Below are 18,584 nucleotides of genomic sequence, written 5' to 3'. Positions count from 1 at the left end.
GACTCTGATCTCGAGATCAAAGGTTTTGACCAGCCAACCCCCCCTATATTGTGACCCACACTGATAAGTCTGGAGATGACTGAATGTGAATACAACACTGAAGTTGAAAGGGGAATTGGATCCAGCTTTGCAATGAACTGTTATTATATATTATATCTAACTGCAATAGTTCTGTGCAATAATTACGTGTTTATACAATATGTACATCTTTGGCAACTCTGATCCTATTTCTCCTTGCAAGCTGCCGGACACCAGCTGTCATTCCTTTACTGGTCACCTCAGACCACGAAGAGAACGCAGTACACTACATGTGATTACTGCTGCAGAATGCACCTCACCCAGAGAAATATGCTGTCAAACTAGAAATAGATTCAATCTAAAATTAAGATAAATCTAAATCTAGTACTCCAACTTGTGTGATGCAGCAGGCTGGGATTTGTCATTTCATTCAGAAGCTATTTTTTAACCTATGAATATTTAAAACACTCCAATTCATGAGTTGAAACAAAGGAGAGTTCACAAGCAGCAATTCAAGGTATTCTGTTTCATTGGTGCGCGGCCGCATGAGCTTTTGCTCCACGGGTCTTATCCCTCCTTGGTGTTATTGGCCTTGGCACTACATAACTGTCTTCTCTGATCTTTACATTTTGTGGTTTGTACATCCATACTTATATATTTATGTCTTCTATTGTCTCTTTTTTGTTTACTAATTTCTTTTTCTTACTTTTGAGCTGTGTTTTGAAAAGTGCCATATCCATTTTTAGCCTGTTTACCTGTGCACATACTGTGCAGTGGATTAACAAATGTGGCTCACTGGGCACAGTTCCAGGGGGCTGAGAGGTCTTAGGCCCCCTGGGACACCAAAAAGACATAAAAATAACCAAAAATAGCCAAACATTGAAGCCATAGAGACAAAAGATTACACATGATGATGTCACAAATGATCCCCAAAAGACAAAAAATGACCCAAAAAAAAAAAAGTCCCTAAATGACACAGTTGTGTTATGTGTATTGTAGTTTCTACATAGGAGGGTGGGGGGTCTTTTACCACCGCGCATTTTGTTATAATCCTTTCATGCTCCCATTGATGCATTTTGTATTTGTTCTGACTGTTGCAACTTTTTTCCATTTTGTGTGTCTTTCTAATCATACCCGTACCCGTTCCTCCCCCTTTACAGCCTAATGGGACAGTGCATGTGATATTCTCTACTTAGCTATTAAAGCACTTATGCCCTGTTCCTGAGAGAACATCTTTCAACAAGTATATTTATCTTAGGTTTTGAGTTTATTCTGATTTTACCCCTGACGTATTTCGGTCTCTTCTTTGACACTGGTATTTTCCATGATCTGCCTGCTGCAGTTAGATGCGAGCCTTGTATTACATTTTCATACCATTATGTCACTGTAAAACATAGGAGAAAGACTTTGCAGTACAAATGAAGGATAGAACACAGCTTCATGTTGGAAGACTGCTGTGGCTACCACTAACAAGGGAAAGGAGAGAAGCACAGATTTCCTCATGGCCAAACCAAACATTGTGGCTTTAAGTTATAGTTCCATTTACTTGAAATGATGTGGTACACCAACACTGAGAATCAGCGAGCACTAATTGAAAACAGCTTGCTGGAATTCCAGTGAATACTCAGTGTGGGATAGAGATTTTCTATTTTTTTCTATTGTGCTCTAATGTAGTGGTTCCCTGGCCATTCCTCTATGCTCCCTTGAGGCCTGAAGGGTTACAATCCTAGATAGCTGCAAGATGAGTCATATAGGCCTTTTTTGCCATCAATCACATGTTCACACACTGTCATATTGCCTACTAAGGAGAGGGACATCAGATATTTCATTTCCCCAGATAGATGATTTCATGGAGAAGTCCAAATTGATAAGTGAATAGCTACAATTTTAATTGCCTGTTTCAGAATGGTGTTGGGTTTAGTTTTCTTGTGCAACGTGGAAAGTTAAACGTTAATCAGCATGCGTAGAACATCCTCACTTCTTTCCTTCTCTCTATCTACCATATGTTGGCCCATGTCTTCCTGTATTTCTCCGATCTTTTTTCATGTCTCCCTGTCTGATTTCACTCTTCAGCTTTACCGACTCTCATCCTCCTTCTCTCTCTTCAGCGGGATTAAGGTCCATCGTTGTCATCCTATAGGGCAGAGTGGTTTGATTGACAGCTGGGTTCAGCATCTTGACACAGGTCTGTGCCCCCGTCATCATTGCTGATCGTCCCATGCTGGCCCGCAGAGTGACAGGCGCCTGCAGAGCCATTTACTCCTGATGCAGCCGAAAAAAAGCCCTCCTCGATCACTGGCTTTCAGCAGGACTGCAGACACACATCCTCTATTCTTTTCCTCCTGAAGTTTCACCCCCCTCCCCTTTCATACTGCCTCTGCATGAGCTATATCCTTGAATTACAACCCCACTCTTTTTGTCTTTTAATAAACAATAAATTTTCCCGTATTTCCCCGTTTTTTAATTGAATTTTTGCTACCTTATTCCTATTCCTCCTCTTGACCTCCCCTAATCCTCTTTTCTTGCCTCTGATATCAACACTCTTGCATCTCATGCAGGCTACTATTAATCTAAAGGAATCTGCCAGATCTTAATTAGTGTAATTACTGTGTTTGTTTTAACTTAACACTGATGACTCCACTTGAGCTACTATCTTTGAGCAGGCCATAACAGATGGAGTGCTTACTACCCTTTTGGGAAAGCTGACAGGAGTCAGGATGGAGCTGGATGAATTTTGAGCTTGATGTTTGTCAGCTTAATTTACCTTGCAAAAGTGTTGAGCAGACATTCCTCTTAAACCTTTACCACATAAGAAGTGAAACATCTTAAAGTCACAGTGAAAGGAAACAGACATGCACTATTTGCACTGTTAAAATGACTCTTTTATGACAAAAATGAACGCATTGAACATGACTCATAAGCAAATTTAGTTAGGCGCTTAAAAATACAACATTAAACATTACCTGAAACTACGTGATACAGGTAAGTAACTGCACATTTAGGAACCACTGAACTACTTCCCAGAGCCCTATCTTTAAATTCACTTTACAATTTTAGGCAGCTCCTCAAGTAAGTTCATGCTTCAGGTTTCTCGCCTGTGTAGTTTAATCTCTACTTTCTGTCTTATAAGGGCCTGCAACAGGGCGATTTACAGCAAAACCTCTCAAACTGTAATAAAGATACAATTCCGGTTGTTGTACACACCGTAATATGACAGCATGGTTATGAGCGAGTTACATATTATGTGTGTATGTGTGGGTGTACGAGCGTGGAAGGACAGGAGGGCATCAGATGAGTACAGACTGTTTCCACCTGCCAGGTGCCTCGTCTCTAATCCCCGCTCTCTGTCTGATTAAACACACATACGTACACACGCACACACACACAGAGGCACAACAAGGTCATCTCTCTGTCGACCACACAGTAGCACTGTGTACCCATCTGGCCTACATCCTAACTACTTCGTCTTTAGAAAGTAAATAAAAAACGAGAGGAGCGGTGTAGTAACACTTGCTAACAATACATTTGTACTACCACTATCTTATGCAGTCACCACGCTGCACAAATAATCATGGTCACTGAGTGAGGAAACCCTAGCGCTCCTGTTTGCTCGTCTCTCAGCGTTTCTCACTTTTGAAACACTAAGCTCACGTAAGCGAGGAAGATGCCTCACACAATACTTACTTTGTATAATGTCATACATATCTTTGAAGAACAATACCACTGCATTGCTAAAACTGTTTACAATTCTCCACTCCCCTTTTACAACGATGAAACTTCTTTCAGATTTTACTTTGGCAGTGGATAAGCTCCCTTTCTGGTGAGTCATATCACTCTGACAATATTTTATGCTGGGAGTAGGCTGCTTTGATATCTATAGGATAAGAGGGCTTTGTAGACACAGTGACACCCATCCTCCTTATTCTCCTCCTCCCATTCCTCTGGTTTTCCTTGCCCTGGGGAGGTTTGGCTTCTTCTGTCCCCTGTGACAGCTTTTATGTCTGATTAGGCTGTGTGCAGCCGAGGTGAGGACGCGGTCAAATAACTTCAAATAATGTGCTGAGGAATATTACATTGTAAATTGATAAAAGGTTTATTGCAATAATCTGTGTTCACTTGAACAATGTGGTTTCTGTTTTACTTGTTTCAAACCCCTATAGATTTGATTCTGTTAGAAATGCAATGACATTCACATTGCAACATAATATACTATGATGTATTATAATTTATGTGCTAGGAGATGCACTGTTTATTCTGTGATAGTAAATTCTTTCTGAATTTAATATCACAGTAGACAACATTTACCATAAATCCTGGATACTGTGTGTGTGTGTGGTTTGATCTACATTATGATAGTGGAGGAATTCAATGTGGTGCCATGCTGTCTGCGCCATCTCCTCCCGTCACCTGTTGAGGCTGTGATTAGATACTGTCAACCCCCAGGCCATAGCTATCACATACAGGTGGAGCACAGTCAGGCTATAGCTTTCCCCTATGCTGTGGGATGGGAGAGAAGCTGGCGAACTGCAGAAACTGCAAATCGTGCTGAAAGTTTGTGTCACACTAATGAGCAATCTGTCAACAAGTGTGCGCTACATGGAACAAGAAAAAAAAAATGAAAAAAATGTAAATTATATGGCGGAAATCCTCGCATGAATCCCTGTCTAAACCACACACACTCCAATCGACATGACAGAAAGAAAAATAATAACAAAATGATCTCCCTGTAAATGAAAACATTCTAGGTGTTGTAGTTTTTTAAGTTGCAATGAATAACCTACTGACTGTGATTTTAAAGGAGTAGTTCCACAATATTAGATTGCACCTTTGCATTATTTAGTTTCACAGCATTCGAATTTGACTTCAGCCTGACTTTACACTATGTCACTATTATGAAACCATTTAACAAATGGACACACACCACTTCAATACACCCCTTTCGCTTCAGAAAATTGTTCACAATGCTTGTAATTGTTATTTGATAGACTTGAAATAGGGGAAAACAGAGATCAGCTCTCTCCAGCGTTTAAAAAAGATGCACATCAACACGTGCACAATCATAAACGACAACTTTTTGCGGTTTTATAAGGGATTATAACTTATTTTATAATAATTAATAATAATTAATTATTATTCTAAGCTTGTGTCCATGGGCTCTACACTGCTGTGCAGTGTATTAGGCTGGTTGCCTGGCAACCACAGAGCGGCTGTGACACCAGTCTGTTTACTGTTTATTTATTATTATTATTATTATTATTATTATTACTTTTATTCTTGTAAGCCAGCTACTGTCACTATTTTAAGTTGTTATACTGAGTGTTTTTTCTATATTTATTTCTTCGTCATGGTTGCCCAGTCTTTTTTTATTTATTTATTTTTTTTATATCTTTTGCTAGTTATGGCTATCATCTCTTTTTTTTCATTTAATTTATTTTGGTTTACAGGCAGATCATAAATAGGATTTATTAAAAAAAAAAAAAAGCAATCACTCACGACACATAAGCTATTGTTAAATGTGTTCTTCATCGTGAGCCTTTGACAGATTATAAGCTTTGAAAATCTCTATTAGTTACTGAGAATGAAATTTAATGCTCACACATTTCAAGCTTTATTTTTACTAATTTATGAAGTGGGAATAGGACGCTGTCAGTAGCATTAGATCAAGACTGAAATCTTTTTTTATTAGTTAATATAAGTAGCTTATTCCGGCTATAACTTCCTATTCAGCTACACCTGGCCAACAGGAAGTCCGCTTTACATTACTGGATCTTTGGATGTGTTTTAATGAACACTGCTAAACATTAAAGGATATTATAACAAATACAGTTTCACATGTGTAGCTGACATGATAGGTAACTTTGATATTTCAGGTGGAAATCAGGAACCAAGCTAACATCTGTTCACCTGGAGGTGGATTCATTACGCAATGGTTAAAAAACGTGGTATCGTCGGCTGCGTTAAGAAATCGGTCACAAACAAACCTCTTTTTTTATTAGGACACTGTTGATTTTATATGTTTTCAAACGCTTTTTGCCTCCAGTGTCTGTGGTAAAAAAAAAAAAAAAAAAAACACCAAACAGACATCAGCATTAATTATGCACCACGGAAAACCAGGTAGAAGAGGCCTTCACGTCCGACTCGACCACACCGGTAAGATTCACTTACTTTACTCCATCAAACCTTGTCGCACCGATTTATTCTTTTCCTGTAACAGGAGGCCTACTAAGTAGCTACTACTGGTTATTTGTCCATACAGCCCACTTTATTAGACCTAAATCTAGTTTTTATACAGTTAAATAAAATGCCAGTTCATCCATATCATAAAAATAGAAAACAAAAAATATTATTTGATATCCAGGATGCATACAGAAAGCAGAAAAACAGAACTTATACCTAAAAGCACATCATTTCTAAATATCACTACATGTCCAGTAGCCTGTGCCTAAAGCTACCATAGCAGATCTGTATATCATTGACCCTACACTTGCTTACACAAGATGCTTCCTGATTGTGCACTGAAGGGGTCCATCTTGCAGGCGGCGAGGCTGACAAAGTAGACCTGACCCTGTGCTGAGGCTTGTTGTGGTGCTGTGTCTCTGGAGGCCTGGCTTGTCTGGAGGTTGCCTGTGCTCTGTCTGGGCCGTGCTGCTCTAATCACCCTGACACTGCACTTACAGGGCTGACAGCTATGGCCGGAGAGAAGGAGAGAGAGAGAGAGAGAGAGAGAGATTGTACACATGACAAGGCCCACCTTAGCTTTCCACTTGTTCCCTCTCAAGGTAATCACTTTCTATTGATTTTTGTGGAGCACATGGATCCCTGTTACCTTTCAACCTTTCTGGTACCGCTTGTCAAAATATCTAAGGGCCACAGCAGATCTATTACCTCCCTTGATCCACTTAATAATGGATAATGTATGCCAATGAAAGAAATTTAATAGCAATGATGCTGCAGGCGTCCATTTTTGGTGCCACGGTCAATATTGAAACTTAATCATAAGCGCAAGTTGTACTCATCCCGTTTGACAATAATCAGAGCGGTTATTGAGGTTAGGGTGCTTGTGTATGTGGATAGTGAAACATAAACCCAAGCTCTGTGCGAGCATGTGTGGGAAGTCCATGCTTCATTCCTTTACAGCTTGTATCAGCGAGCAGAGGCGTCACAGCCGGCGCCCTCTGCTACTTACCTAATTAGCTCTAGGAGCCCCTGCATTATTAACAGACCCCTAAATCATTCAAAGGGGTTCTAGTGTGTGTGTGTGTGTGTATGTGTGTATGTGTGTGTGTGTGTGTGTGTGAGAGGGAACACACAGAAGGGGTACGAAGGATCACTGTGATAATGTCCCTCCCTATTCACGGCATGTCAGATGTAATTATTCACCCTGGGAAGACACGGGTCCAGAACACTGGTAATGGCACTCTTCTTGTCCCCTCCTCCGTCTCCTCCTCCTCTTCCTCCTCTCCCTTCCCCCTCTCCCACCGCTTTTATGACTGACAAGGTGCTAGATGGCTCAGACACACTCTATAGATAGACAAATAGTGGAAGACAGCCCGCATTGTTAGACAAGAATGTTCACGTTACAAAGGTCATGTGCTAATGCGGGAAGATCAGAAGGAATAGGTGGATAATGTTTATTTTACTGTGTGCATGGATCTCATTAACGTGAGCGGTTATGTCATTTGTGGGTCTCATTCTGTTACATTACGTGTAATGTACTAATTGTTTTAGCGAAGTATTACTGCAATAATAGTGTAAGTGTCACTTAGCTGCTTTAACCACTGCATGACTCACAGTTGTGGCTGTTGAGCAACAGAAGCGCTCGATGAAAAAACTAATTTGGGAAACAAAATGCAGCTGAATCATGCTCAGCAGAACGTGGTTGTTTTCTTTAGGTTTAGCAGCTGGAAGTGGTTTTGGTTCTTTTGTCAGCACAGTCAGCAAGACACAAATGAAAAGTCAATATACATCACTTCCTCCCTCTCAGCCAATAGCTGCCGTGTAGGGGGGTGATATTGTTTTGTATGAGATAATATTTAGCTAGGCTGGTGACCAGGAGCTCTTAGCCTTGTAATTCCACATGTGTTTACTGGAATGTGACTGTTTCCTGAAGCTCTGCAGTAGATCTGGTATGTGGCTTGAATTCCCAAATATTGCCAGTTTTGTGGCCTGTAGTTCATTATCACACATACAGTGGACTGTGTGGAGTATATTGGACAGTGTATTGCATCTGCGCTATTGTGTTGAGTAAATAAATGCTTAAAATCAATTAGTGACAATAACAAAACAACATTTTGTGCATTAGTAATGATTACTCTTTGTTTATGCAGATATTTTTGTTGTTTGGGAAAATATTCCTTTATAGTTTAATTCACATCATCTTTTACACTTTGTTTTATTTCATTTTTCTTTTATTGCCACACATTAAACGAAAAGGTGATGTTCCAGCGATGGTAAACATCCCATGATATTAATAACAACCTTGATTTTCAGATTTCTAGATTTTTTTTAAAAACTTTAAAACGCTATGCAGTTAAACAGAATACAAGTAACAAGAGGATGTGAGTGCGGCAGGATCACTTTTACACCATTCATCTGGCCGGCCCCTCCCCTCTCTATTTCAATTAAGAAAATTACTTTTTAGTTCAATTAACAATAATTCACGCTTAGCTGAATAAAGTTTATTACGCAATCAAAGCGACAACAGAGCAAGTGAGAGGGACACACTTGCACTCGCGAGCGCGTACACACACACACACAGCAGCTCTCTGTGGTAGCCGGTGTCTGGGCCTCTGATCTGTTGACCCACGTTGGACCTTTGGTGACCTGTGACTAGGGAAAGCGGGATGCTGGTGAGGGCTTGATACTGGATGCTCGGGCCAGATGATAATAACTCTAGCAGCCACATTGGCATAATTGCCATTACCCCCCCTTCCCCACAGAACATGGCAGGGGCTCATTCCTGGAAGCTGTCGTCCTCTTTTATGCAACTACAGATGAGCTCTCTGCCTATAAACATTTAGAAAGACGAAATAACCCAGCATATAAATAGTCCTCTTTTACATTTTTATACCAACAACAAGGTGTTTTTGCTTCAGCTGTCGTTCATCCTCCTTTGTTCTTCTCTCCTCCTCTCTCTTACCCTTCTCTCCTTCGTTCTGCCCCCCTCTGAAATGATTTACGCTGCTACAATTATTGGGTAATCTCCACTGTCATTACTCTTAACATCTGCTCTGTCACAATTCTAAGGGCTTTTGGCTGTGCTCGGCGACAGTTATTCTATGTGCTTACAGTCCTGTGATGCAGACACCCCCCCCCCCCCCCCCCCCCCACCCGCAAACCCCCACTGCCTTCTTGCTTTATGTGCTATCTGCATTAGTGAAATGAAATGCCTTTTATACGAGCGCGAGCAGGGTGTTGGGATGATTTGCTCTCCGCTTGTGTGTGCGTGTGTGTGTGTGTATGTGTATGTGTGTGTGTCAGAGAGAGAAAGGGAAAGGGAAAGGGAAAGGATTGGATTGGAGATGTAGCCTGAGTTGTAGACCAGGCTGACAGGCACTGCTGCAGTATCCAGAGGTCAGAGGTCAGCTGATGATCGTGCGACTGAAAAGTCAGAGAAGATCAGCTCAGGGGAAACCTTCACATGCTAAATCCTTTGGAGCAGGAGACTCATCTTACTTTTGCTTACTTTTTCTTTTGAAACTGACAAAACTACCACCCACCATCCAGATTCCTTCTTATGCATACACTTGTTCTCGTGTGTCTTCGTCTGTATGTCTCTCTGATAGAATAACAAGCAGCCACCCAACAGACAGGCAGTTAAGCAGGCTAACCTTTAGCGATCAGGGAGAGGAACATTCAGAGATTTCCATCAGATTACCCTCTCCAGTTTCTATTGTGTGTGTTACCCCTCCGCCTCCCTGTGGTATTTCTCCCCCCTCACACAGCAAATTGGAACCATTTGGTATTCAGATAGCAGCAAACAGCTCAGATCTGCTGGAACAATAAATGGTTTCCAACCAATCGCCCACCTGGACTGAGCTGTGCTAAGACGGTCTTGATAGTCTCGGTCAGTTCTTTCATCGCCGCTCAGTTGCAAGCGTGGGTTTCTTTTTATTTTCCAGCAGTTAGCGTTTCTAAAGTGTCCCTTCTGAGTCTGGTTTTACCTCTCTCTCACCTCATTGTTGATTGACCTTCAGTTTCTTCACAAATCAGATATCACTCAGGAGTCCCATACCAGATGATTTCTAGTGGATGTCACACCCCGGCAAGTGTTACGACTTTCTCTCTGTGACAGTTCTCTGTGCACTGAAGCAGTTGTCTGTGAGTTCACATTTGTGTGCCTACTTGCTATGCTTTTCCCCAGTGAGAAAAATATAATGACATGGGTCCAGTACTGTGTGATTGAGATGGATGACCTGTCTTATTATCTGTGTTCTGTATGTGTGCATATATTCCCAGAGTGTTGAGGGAACACATTGTGACCCTACTTGTGTTTAGCCACCAGAGGCCATGCTGGCAGGGGCTGAAATGATGATTAAGGACAGAGGGACTGAATGGGAAAATGTGGATTAATGAAGCTCAGATAGAATTAATAGCCATGACATCCCACAACAGTGCAGCCACTAAATGAGAATATGTCGAGAGTCCACACGAGTCTCAATGCTTGTTTCGCTCAAGGTGGTAGAAGTGAAGAAGGAAAACATGCATCTCTCAGCTGACTTGCTAATTTGTGCTGTTAGGACAACAGAAAGAATTAGTGTAGAATTTATCTCAATCATATAACACAGGGTTTGTTGTGGATGTTGAGCTGGTAAATGGGTGTGTAGTGTCTTTTTAAGATGAGTAAATATAGCCTTTACCTTAACAGCATCTGTATCATTACTGTACTACCATGATGAGATATACTGTAATTAGTAATGCATGAGTTTACAACAATAGTTAAAAGGGAGGCAGGTTGATTAATAAGACAAACAGCAAGGTGCAGCTGTTTATTGGTTGGGCTTTTTAGTTACACTCACTAGAGCAAGAGACTCTAGTCTCCAAACAAAATGATTTCCTGGAAATTGTGCCTAATAATGTGATTTTTCTCCTGTCTTAATTGTATTAAAAAGGCAGCATAAAAAAGAGTGGTTATCTGGGTTATTCTTTGTAGATGTGAAAAACTACCCCCAGAGTTATAGAAGACATGATACAGCAAGGTTGAGTACTGTTAACCATAATTTAAACTTACAATAACCACTTAGCTTCCATGTACTATAAACGAACATACAGCTGCTTTGCTGTACGTTCGTTTATATTTCTACATAGTTTTGTAAGGAAATAAGTAAGAAAATACTGAATTCTTATTGCTGAACAAATATATACAGAAAACGCTGCAACAATATTTTAATACCCTTTAGCTGCATCATGTTTCATATCTCTTGGATGTTATAGCAGCAGCTGCAGAGAGTGCAGATTCAACCCCCTGAAATTTTAGCTTGGCTGTTGGAGGATAACAGTTGCTGGACTAACTTGTCTTCTCTTTGATTTCACCACCTGGATTGTTGTTCGGTTGGTGGTCTTTAGCTCTACCTCCTGCAGGCTACAAACATCCCAGCTTGTGTGTGCATACACACTCGCACACTCACACACACCTGAACAACTTATTAGCATGTTAAGTCAGGAGCCAGAGAATAGTTAAGCTCCAGGTGCTGATCAGTCATTAATGTCTGATCAGTTCTGTAGGTAAATGTTTACCTCAGACTGGTTAGACATTGCTTGAGCCTGAGGCTGAGATCATTAAGCTCTTACTTGAAGGATTTGTAACAGTTTGTAACTATTGGTGACTGTAGTGCTCCAACAGGATAACAGCTAATTTGTTTCTTTAAGAACTGGAAAAAATGCAAACAGGCAAAGTAACAGTTAAGGTGTAAAAGACAAACATACAGTTAAACTACTTATTGTGTTTTGGGAAAGAATTTAGAAAATGCTGACAATTTTATGAACTGCTTTTTTTTTTGTTTTTTTTTGTTATAGTAACGTGTAACACGATCGTGTACCACATAGTTTGATGGAGTAGAGTGAGTTAGAGTAAATACGAATGGGGGGAAAGTGGGTGGAAGTTCGCTGAGTTCATGCCAGATCATCTCACTTTCAATGAAAACATGGAATTGTGTCTTTTGTAAAGTCAGAGAGGAGACCACAGAGTGAGATGGAAAGTCAGGGAGGGATAGAAAGAATATAGTTGAAATGTGCTTTACTCTGATAGAGAGGATGCAGTCAAATTTGGACTGATCAGCCGCTAATGTTGATCATATTTCCTTTGTATCCATAGGAGTCCTCAAAAAGTTAAAATTTCTCTGCAGCAAATCAGGCGTCTACATTTTATTTTCTCTCTTTATCTGTATAGGGACCTTTTCTTGGCTCTTTTTTCAAGAAGGCTTGAACTCCTGATGTTAAAGAATGATCCCTCATTATGCTGCCTTGCTGTTCTTCTCTTAAGTACACACAACGGTGCCTGGGGTTAACACTGACCCCGAGTCGGGGCCGGAAAAACTCTGAGAACGAGTGTAACAGGAGCGCGGAGGCGACTGAAAGGGAAACTGAGATAGTGAACACTGACAGGATTGAGCTCCCAGGTGGGGTGTCACCCTCATGGGTGGCAACAGTTGCTGACAAAGCTATGCATGTGTGTCACATGAGAAGGCCTTGACAGGTGAATTTCCTCGGGATCTCTCTTCACGGATAAAGATGTGTTGGTTGTTGCTCATTAGAAGCTATTGTAGATGTATGTTATGTGTGTGTAGGACATTTTTAGATGATATTTTTCCCTATTATGAATAATAAATAGTAGACACTTGCAACTATGACCGGCTTGTTTTTTTACAGTAGCGTTAGTCACGCAGCAAGTGTTGTTGACTTTGTCGCTACCTTCCCATTGTGAAAGGGTGACCTTCCTCTTTCTCCCACTCTCTGTTCTGCTCAGCTCCGTACATCTGTGTCTGTTTACCAGCCTGCCTGTGTCTCCCTCAATCTGAACTGATGAGTGCAACTCACAGCTGCTCCTCTCTTGTTTCCCGCTGCTTGGGTTCTGTGTGTCTTTGTGTCTTCATGTGCACGTGTGTGTCTGTGTGTGTGTGTGTGTGTGTGTGTGTGTGTGTGTGTGAGAGAGTGCAGTATCAATGCGCTCTGCAGTGATAGTGCCATGCTCCCAAATCACAGACGACTGTCTTGCTACCACAACACAACTCTGATCAAAGAAACAAGTGAAGTTCAGACAAAGGCAGTAAACATGGGTCTTATCTTCTACTTTCTTTTGTTTTGTGGTCATTCGTCGCAGTAGTCTGGGCCTGTCACTCCTCAGCACGAGACACAAAAAACACTAGTGTGACTTTAAGGATGTATGGAGTGTCAGGAGTTGATTTGTAAGGTGTATTTTAAAAGAGCCGATGTTCACTAGTTGTGAAAAATGGGATGTGCATGGTTTCAGGGAAGGTAAGGTGAGGTGAAGAAGAAGCCAGGTAGGAGCTGAATATATTTTGAGGCATGTAAGGGATACTGGTGAGAGCATGACATCACCAGGTGTTGTTTGCTGTTGTTGTCCTGTGGTTTTGGGTGATGGTGCTTTCAGAGTGTTAGAATGTCAGCCTGTGGGACCTGTTTTGAACCCTCAGGACCACTTCTCGCCTCATGGGGTGGGTAAGGTGAATTCCCACCATTGTTTTGGTCCTTTTTTTAATTTCATATATTAAAATCTTATTACATTAAGTACAGAGTTAATACTACAATAACAGACTACACCCTTAATATTTGATTATTAGAGCTGAAGCAATTCGATTATTGATGGATCAGTTCATGACAGATAAACTAGTATTAAGTTATTGATTTAAAGTTATTTTAAGGGGAAAATGCCAGATGTTGACATTGATTGGGATGATTTGGCTGTTGCACTTTGTCTATATGCCTGTTTTCACTGCCTTTAAGTTGTTTTTCTATGGAGTTTGCTTATCGCTCTTACACAAACTCCTCATTTACTAATGTATACATTTGCATTCCCACTTACATTCAAACAGACTTTAGGGGACTCCTAGATTATGTGGAAGTTTTCTAAGCCTCCTATAAATATCGCTGTGAAAACACTTTCTCCTTCAGGTAGAACTCATGTCTGTGTTGTGTTGGCTGTCGGTGCTGGTGAAATGTTTCTTTGGTAATTCATTTGCAATTAGGAAATGTAAATCAGACAGGTGCTGTTGGCGTCTATCAGAGTCTGTATTTGTTTTACCTAAGGCATCTCAGATCCTCCCTTTGTAATCTCACGCACATGCAGGTTTACACATTTGAACACACGTACAGACACAGACGCAAAAAGGTCACCTCCATGTATCACTTAGGGTCTTTCTATAAAAGCCAGAGGAGATTTTTAGAAGTGCCGCGTAAAAAGTGAAGCAAACTTTATTCAGGCGAAGGAATACAGAGTCTGCCTTGTTTCTGACTGACATATGTTCACTGTGTGTGAGAAAAGAACTGGGATCAACACTCTCTGCACATAAGGAGAGGTACAGCTGCTAGATAGCATTGCTTAGTTTGTGTGAAGTGAGGGAAAGTGTGTATGTGGGGGTGGGGGGGGAGGCACACGGGAATACACACTTTCATGAGTGTGGTTGTGTGGCGGCGGCGGTGGCGGTGGTGTGTGTGTTTGTGTGCACGAAGAGGCAAGTGACTTCACACAGGCGTAGTAGTAATGAAGCGTGCCAGTGTGGAGAGAGAAGTTGAGTGTCAAACTGGTGAAGAGGAAAGAGGAATCTGCAACATTTGGTTTCCAGTATGTCACATTTCCACCGCATTTTAATCACCTTTCTTAATGCCAAATACTGAGCATGAGAGATAAATTCTTGTTTACAAAGACTGACCAATATGACAAATGTGCAATTTTAATATTTGGACTCCAGACAAGCAACTTTTAAAAGACAGTTTTTAATATTCAGATGCCCTCCCACACGTGAACGCTCACGCCGTCCACATTTACAAACACACACACGCACACACAAACACACATATGCACACAGTGTTTTATGCCACTGGCAACTGCCTTATTCCCACCAGCTGTCTGAATGCATAAAACCCAGGCTTGTTGTTAAGTCTGGGGCTTAAAAGCACTGCCAAAAAGAAAGCTGGGCAGGAATAACGGCATTAATTGTGTGATTTTAGCCACCACTCAGACTCAACATTTAAAAGTGCTTAAAACTAGCAGCTGGTGTCAACAAGGTAATAAAAGCAGGCACAAGGGATGACTCGTGTTCGGCAGCAGGATGATCGTGTTAGTTTAAACGGTAGTGATGCAGGCAGAGAGGGGACACTGGCACAGGCCACAGCCGGTCTTAGTGCTGTAGAAAGAGAGGGCAGTTAGGGCAATATGAGGTAGTACTATGACGGTCCGACTATGACGGTACGATTGATGCCGGCATGTCTCACCCTACCTGTTTTATTTCCTGTGTTGTGTTTCCAGCTCAAAGCCAGTGACATCACTCTCTCTGCCTCTTCGCTCTCTCCCCTCTCAGGTGAAAGGTATCGTTTGCCTCAGCTCCTGCCAAGCCAGGAGTTGGAAAACTTTAATTTCCCTGACTCCTGAGACAGTGCCAGAGGTTTGATGCCCATTATGCAAGTCCTGAAACAAGAGTTGACATGGACTTGGAGTGAGCTAAGCACTTTGTGACAATATTAGCTCCCCCCAGAATCTCGGTATCATCTTTCTTACTGTCTCTCTGCCTCTTTATTACTTCCTCCCTCCCTATTTGCTCTCCCTTTCTTTCCCCTGTTGTCTTTCCTTTCAGAGGGCATCTTTATTTTCAAGGTTGAGATTCCTGTTAAAAGGCAAAGACTTTGCTGGACCCAGGCCACAAAGTGCATTATGATCCACCTCCTCTCCTCTAGCCATTAACTTGTCCTTCATGATGTGGCAGCAAACTTGTAAATGCTGCAGCACTTCATCACTCAAGCTCTTCTGCTCTTAAATCACACTCCACACTCCGCTGTCCATACCACTTTCCACTGTTGCAAATCAGCTCCCACTCAGCTCACAAGAAAGAATAGTTACAGTCTTTGCACATTTTAACCATATAAAATATGACAGTGTTTTTCAGCCTGGAGGTCAAAGAAATCTGATGAGAGCTTTTTTGAAGTTTGGAATACTTCTTCAAAAGTCTATAGATGGAAGAAAAACAAGGCATAAGGCTATAACTGGGTGCACAGTTCAAGGCAGGTTTGGAACCATTGGGGTGCACGGTTGTGATATTATTCAATGGATTATTTCCATTTGGGATTTTACTTAATAATGAGCAATGTTTTGTGAAATCTACATAGAGCTGTCAGTCAAAGCAGAAGACAAGTCCAAGGTGTCCTGAAGGTTAATGACTTAGGAAACGCTGAGCGATTTAAACACCATATGGATAGGCTCATCATCGACAAGCTGTTCAAGGTTGAACCCATCCAGAACACTGTAGGATTGAGATAATAGCCTTCTTCGCCCAACTGTTGTTAAGCTACCAATCTCGTGTTTGCTGCAGAGGAACTGATAGGTGTTAGGACCTGAGACCCTGAGTAACTTTCTCTTTCTGTTCCTTTCTCTTTATGCTTAATCACTGACTCATTTTCTCGTTTGGGAGTCTGTCAGGTACACAACACAGCGGTACTTATGATACACCTTTCTTGCTTCTTCTTCTTCTTTCCATTCACGTCACTACTTTCCTCTTCTTTTCCTCTTTTCCTCGTCATTTCTCTTTCTCGTTTCACTTATTCTCCTCAGCCATACACATCCGTTGGAGAGTGGCTCGCCCTCAGAGCCATCTGTTTCCAGGCAGCCTGTGAGCGTTTCTGAAATATGTAGGGCCTAATTAATTCAACCAAATTGTTTTAGAATAGATTAATACAATAATGGAAGCGCATGAAAGGTTATTTCAAGTACACCACTCAGCTAATCTCATCAAATGGTAGATTTTACTGCTCTGCACTCAGTGAACACCCACTGCCATACACTGTAGACCCTCATATACAGGAAGCCAATCTGTATGTACTGGAAAGCTTCTCAGTGTGGGTGCTGATTTTGCAATCAAAATGGAAAGGCAATTATTAGAGAGGAGTGATTGATACTGTAGACGCAGAATTGAAAACTGTACAATACAAATGCAATACAAAGCCAAACTCCTCACAGAACTGGTATAACGTTGTTATAATTATTAACAATTATTTCCTGTTAAAATTGCATAGGAATACTTCTTTATCTTTTTGTTTTAGAAGTGGAAAGATTGTGATTGAATATTATTTTATTCAATTCTGATATATCATCGCTTTTGCTGTTTATTTTGAGGGGGTCGTGCATTATTGTAGTAGAGAAATTTGAGGTCACATTGACGACTACCTCATATATCTTAGGGTTTTAGGGGTCATAGCTTATTTTGGACTTGAGAAACATTCACAGAGCCTGTCAAGCTTCCAGCTAATTCATTGTAGAAGATGGATCTGTGATTGTTTTTCCTTTGATGGTTGTTTAGCAGAACAGCTGGCGATGCTTTAAATCCTGTGACCTCTAGAAACAATAGTCACTCACTCGAAAGCACCTTATAAATGATACGACAGTAAACCCATTATGAAGGGTGTCATTTCATCCTGCTTGGTATCCATACTGGGGCAGACAACGTTTCCTTAATGTATTATTTCTTGTTGTTTGTTATTATCTATTGATCCCTGAAGGAGAAATGTGACCTTCTGGGTGAAAAATGAAAATCTCTCCTTATTTGTTAGACTACACACCCTGCTGCTCTTGTGCTTTTAGAAACTTTGTCTTCAAACTGAGATTGGTCACTCGTGCTGCAGCGGCGTGTCTTTCCCCTTCCAAGGCTGATGGTAATATAAGCATATTGACACTGACACGTAAAGTTTACAGATGAATGATTTAGAGAAAATGTAACCATGCAACCATTATTGAGAGCAAGTGTCACATTTGTTACACAGTGGGGTCTCATTTTCAAATGTAACTCTTATACATACGATTCCTGAGAGACAGAGAGGCTGTGCCATCAGTCACCTGGACCAACCTCTGTAGGGAACGATACAGACAAGCAGAAGTCACAGGGCTGTTGTTCATCAAGATTAATACCGGCTCACTGTCCTCCCCAGAGAGGCAAACTAACAGATTACCTTCTTGACTTCCAGAGCTGGCTCCTATAGACAGCTCTGGTTCATTAACACAAGTATTATGGCTGAACCACTTGCAATTAGCAATGTGTTTAAGACAGAGCCGTGCACATCCAAGCACACATACACTTACACCAGTGTGTTACATCCTTACACCTACACCTATACACACATACACACACAGTCGCACAGTGTTGGGTGCATTTTTTAAGAGGAGGAATATGATAATGAACCTGGCTTGATAGAGTAATTAACTGGGCTAAATGGAAATCCCACGAGGTTCAGTGATAGTTAGCAGATGTTCTCTGAAATACATTAAAGACCAAACGTCTTGTGAAAGGGGGGAGAAGAGAGAGAGAGTACGAGAGGGAGGATGTTGCCACTGTAGATAAAGTTTG

Source organism: Anabas testudineus, chromosome 22 (genome assembly GCF_900324465.2).
Source record: "Anabas testudineus chromosome 22, fAnaTes1.2, whole genome shotgun sequence".
Taxonomy (NCBI): domain Eukaryota; kingdom Metazoa; phylum Chordata; class Actinopteri; order Anabantiformes; family Anabantidae; genus Anabas; species Anabas testudineus.
The sequence above is the reverse complement of the archived record's forward strand: the minus strand, read 5'-3'. Positions refer to the sequence as shown.